General features: G+C 38.2%; 1 pseudogene; it reads right to left on the bottom strand.

Moving 5' to 3' along the window:
• Nucleotides 1–2,147: 2,147 nt before the first annotated feature.
• On the bottom strand, nucleotides 2,148–5,113 carry LOC112486341 (rhomboid domain-containing protein 3-like; annotated as a pseudogene).

Genomic DNA, 5,113 nt, shown 5'->3' with positions numbered 1-5,113 from the left:
GAATGAGTATGTGTGTTTTTTCTGCTCTTATAACATGTGTAATAGGAGGGTTCAGGTTTGTATGAAACACTGACACTGGGTTCAGTTCCTGGAACTGGCAGTTGCTATGGAATCAGGACTCAAACCTAGTCCAGACCAATAGCAACAGGTCCACTTTGAAAAATGTATTTTGAAGGCCACTTTATTTTGTCACCTCCCAGCACTACTTGACATTAGAAATGCAACCAAGGAAGTATTTTTTTATTACTATTATAATATAATTAGTTTGTGCTGGAACTGGTGACAAACTTGACACTAATTCTCACTGAAACCATGACTGAGGACAGACGAGCAAAAACAGACATTAGCCATTAATTCCTCAAATTAAATCTTAACTTAGTAAGTATTGTTGCACTATAACCATTAGGTAACTATTTATTATATACTCTATTGGACACAAACTTTTTTTTACATTTTTTTTGTACATTTTCCTTTTTTATTGTAGATTCTCTACTGTATTATACTAGATTATTCTCTTGTATGAACACCAGTAGCCATGTTTCAGTACACAGTGTCTGTTTGGTTTCTCACAGCACCGACTTTGGATCAGAACTTCATACAACCTGAAATGCACATAAAATGAAGACTTAAAAAATAACCCATGGATGATATTATACTGTCCTTGCTTGGCTGCTTTTGGCAACAGCATTTAACCATCAGACCATTTCAACAGGATTCTCTACGTCAAATGCCAAACAAACAAGAATAAAACAATGGTTTTTTTCATAGTTAAGTATTGTTAAGATATTTATGTAGAACATCGTCGAATCATGTTTTGTAGGGTCACGATTGAATGTAGTCTGTCACCAAGGTACTGAAGAGAGGCTATTTGTTACATACCCAGCAACAAATTCTTGTAATATCAGTTGTAATATCACAAATGTCAATATTGTGCATGTCTATATTTTTATATTGTATCTCCTTGACCTTTGATTGGGCAAACTGACTGAACAGGTTCCCGTAAATATTATGAACAGTTAGAAAAGTGACAGTATTAATATATATTTTTTAAATGACATGACATTAGAACGGCCATGAATTAGGCCGATAGAGTTCAGAAGTATCAGCCCCATCCCAACTACTGTCTTTCTTCAACAGAGCCTGATTTAGGATCTGGAGATGGACCGTTTGGCACAATCTCCCCCAGTGTCTACAAAGATAAACGAGCAGGTGCGCTTCCATATCAACTCGCTTCTCCTCTGTCCTACGATACCAAGGTTCGAGGGAAGTAGCTTCTCTACTCTCTCTGAAGATCACAGGCTGGGTTCACTCTGCCTTCTTATGGTCTCATCCTCACTCAACCGATTAGGATATTAACTGATGCCCTCTCTGGGCTTTATTGTCAGATTTGGGATGGGGGCACCTCAGGGAAACTCTAATGATACCCACAATGTTCCTCTTCTATCAGGATCCTGAGAACTATCTTGACCCCCACCTGTTTCCATAACAAGGGTCTCCACATACACTCAGCACCATCTTTTGTGTCTGCTTTTTCTTTGGCTATTGAGCTAAAGCTTCACTCTTTTCATTGACTTTAAAGGAAATCTAAATCTTCTGGGCAATAAGGTTCTTTTAGAGTAATATTCTGAAGGAGCTGTCAGGTGAGGGGAAACAGACTGGTTTGGTTTGTGTTGCTTTTGCGAGTACCATCTGAAGTTCTGTTATTTAAGTGTATCGAGCATGTGCAGTTTCCAGGACATGGTTACATTAATGAACCTCCTTTTTAATAATACTTTTCGTATTCTTCTGTCACAGTGTTAAATATAATGTAGTGCACTAAAGTTTAGGTACTCTCCGCTGATCTGTGTTGTTAACAGTGATCTGTAGTTTGTCCTGTGTGTTTTTCCTAATAGGTTTACCAGAGCTTCATCAACTGTAGTCACAATAACTCACCAAATTCTGCAAAACAATGGCCAAACCGTATACTGTATACTGATGATTTTTTTTCTGTCTTATTAAGTGTATTGTGGAATTATTTAAAATTATCAAATTGTAGTTTTTTTGTACGCTGTTATGTAACCATTTCATATGTTGAACTTCTTGCAAACGTGTTACTTTATATTATAAGGTAACCGTGTCTAAATGACTGGTGTAATAAAGTCCTTTTTTGTTTTTTACAACATATGTCACATTTATTTGTGTCACAATGATGTTCATCCATCATCAATACAATGCAAATAAATAAATCCACTCTGTCAAATGTGCATTTTATAACAACTGGGTCTCCTTTTGGTTCTGTATCTAATTCACAATGAAAGGCCGATAGGGAAAATATAATTAAACAAAGCTCAGAAAAAACCCAAGCAATAAGTGTCCATTGCTGCGTCCACTAAATGCATTTATTGCTTCAGTCTTTCCAGTAGTGTCAGGTTCTCTGTGCATCTCTGGTGTCACGGAATTCTTTCCCTTTGAAACAACCACAGCCTCCTATCCAATGCTGTCATCAATAAGCAACGAAACGGCGCCATCTAGCTGTTTGGAGGCGGCTAATTCTACGACAGCTTTCTCTGTGGGGAAACCCATCTTCTCCAGCTGTTGGAGTGTGAAGGAAACATTGGGGTTTCCATGTTAATGATAACTTAAATAAACACATTACTTTACCAGCTGGTTTTGCCTTAAGATCTTACTGACCACAAGGAAGAAACTGATGATTTAGAAACTTCCACTTTGGCATCAGGGTCCTCGGGAGTATCCTGTAATGAGGCAATTATCCCTGCCCTTAGCATCTCTTCTCCCAGCACCTCTGCAGACCCCTGCATTATCCAGGCAGGTGAGGGCTCATGCCAGTGAAAGATGATCTCTCCAGGAAGCAGCAGCTCCCAGATTTACAGGCTTGATCTCAGAATGTGCTCCGGATCTGTGACAAAATGACAGAAAAGGATGAAATCTATAGTAAATAAGACATTTAGTTTGGATTTTAAGAGCGATACAGCACACCTGTGTGATGTAGTAAATGTTGGCAATCTGAATCTTGCTGAAGTGGAAACATAAGCCCAACTGGGAATAAACTCCATAACACTGGTGTTTTCAAGCTCCTGTAACGTAGCAATAAAGGGCTGCCTGTCTAAAAGGCTTGTTAAGACAAAAAAAAAACGTAAGATAATTAAATATGAAAGCACATATTATTATAAAAACACTAGGTAATGTGACATTCATTCAAAACTTATGGCTATTTATGCATATGATATTCATTATTTAGACAGGGCAGTGTTTTAGCATGTTTTTTTCTTTTGTAAAAGTAACAGTATTAAATGTGTAAATCTGCACTCAACTTGGAACTGAAATTAAAAAGTAAACGAATAACCACTTGAAAATCAAATATTGATAATATTGAACTGTTTGTACAAAGTAATGGATACAATTGTGGCCAATGCATATTGCACAGAAGTGAAGCAGGACAGGTGTTCCTGGCAGCAGCAGCAGGCCAGTCAGCAGAATAGTCCAGGGTAGAAACCAGACTGGCAAACACCTCAGCAGCCTCCTCTGTGTCACCTGTCGACAACGTGCTGTGAACAGAGCTAGCTAGATGGCAGAGTAACCGCAGAACCTACTCTCCTCACCACTGCCTATGAAGAGGACCAAGGTGTAGAGCAGAGGTATAATGTTCATCGTCAGGATGGAGAGGGAGAGGTAGGCTACTGTTCCCCAGCGTTGCTCCTGACATTGACCAAAAAGCAACAGTAGAGCAACACTGAGCAACACTGAGCTACATCTGTGGAGAAAAAGGAGAACAAGTGCCTCATTCCTTCATTTACCAACACTTTTCAATTCCCAACATTTAATAATGAAACAACTGGAATCCTCTTTCTAAATCTTCATACATTTGTATTTTTGACCATGGTATAATCACAACAGAATATACTTTAAGACAAAATTATTTTTTGTTTTGGTCTCATTTGACGCAAATGTGGACAGGTAGTAAGTGTGATACATCTAACAACCTACTGTATAATATCAGAGGTAAGAGATGAGGTCAAGAAATTTGAATTGGAAAATTTTGTCTGTTTTTAAATACGGAAATATAAGGAACAGTTACCTTTGAATCTTGGGAACTCCCCACCAGGACCCCAACTGAGACTAGCCTTGATGCCCCCGGCATACATTAGCAGTACGAGTAGCGTCCATAAACAAGGCTCCAGACAGAATCAGGCTCAGGTTCATCAGAACATGCACAGAGAAAATACAACAGAAGAATGGCAGAGAGGAAGAGGAGTGCTGTGTGGCTGTATCTCAAGCGGAAAACGAGACAACAACAAAATGTGGGATTTGTAAAATGCTAGTCAGGTATAGTGGAAACACTACCAATTTATATAAACATATATAAAAAAAACATCCAAAAGAAAACATGGAGCTACAAAAACAGAGAGAGGAGAGAAAAAATGTTGATAATAAAGCATTTTTCTATTTAAATATAAACTTTGTCCTAATTTTGTCCAGGGTTTTAACTATTCAATAATATAGAAGGAAACATCACAAAAAACACTTAAGGTCATGAAAATTAATTAAGATTTAGCAATTAAATGATGCATCCACCTTATTTATTGAACAGTATCGGATTGGTATCGGTATCGCCAATTCTCGCCCGTATTTACTCGGTATCGGATCGATACCAAAATATGCAGTATCGCACACCACTAACGGCAAGGGCTACGTTTTATTGGTTAAACACAGTCACACGTTAGAGCCTTGGGCGGAAGTCGCTCTCTGACAAAATAAAAGTAGAGCTAGCTTTATCCAGTATCTTTGGTAAAAGTAACGAGCTCAGTATAGCCTAATGTAGCAGAGTAACAGTACTGTTTCGTCTTTATAAATCTACTCAAGTAAAAGTAAAAAGTATAGTGATTTAAAACTACTCCTAGAAGTATTCTACTTTGAAAAACTCAAGTAAGGTTGAAAAGTTCTGTTAGGCAACTGGATGTGAATTTTCTAAAAGAAGACGTTTCACTTCTCATCCAAGAGGCTTCTTCAGTTCTTACTGGTGGTGGGGAGTACAAATATATACTATGGGTGCAACAAAGAAAAAAGCTACTTCAGCTTCCCCCCTGTGGGTGGGGCATCGGGGTCAAACAGTCAT

The sequence above is a fragment of the Cynoglossus semilaevis genome, chromosome W (assembly GCF_000523025.1).
Source record: "Cynoglossus semilaevis isolate Cse_v1.0 chromosome W, Cse_v1.0, whole genome shotgun sequence".
NCBI lineage: Eukaryota > Metazoa > Chordata > Actinopteri > Pleuronectiformes > Cynoglossidae > Cynoglossus > Cynoglossus semilaevis.
Note: the sequence above shows the minus strand (reverse complement) of the source record. Positions and strands in the feature narration are given on the sequence as shown.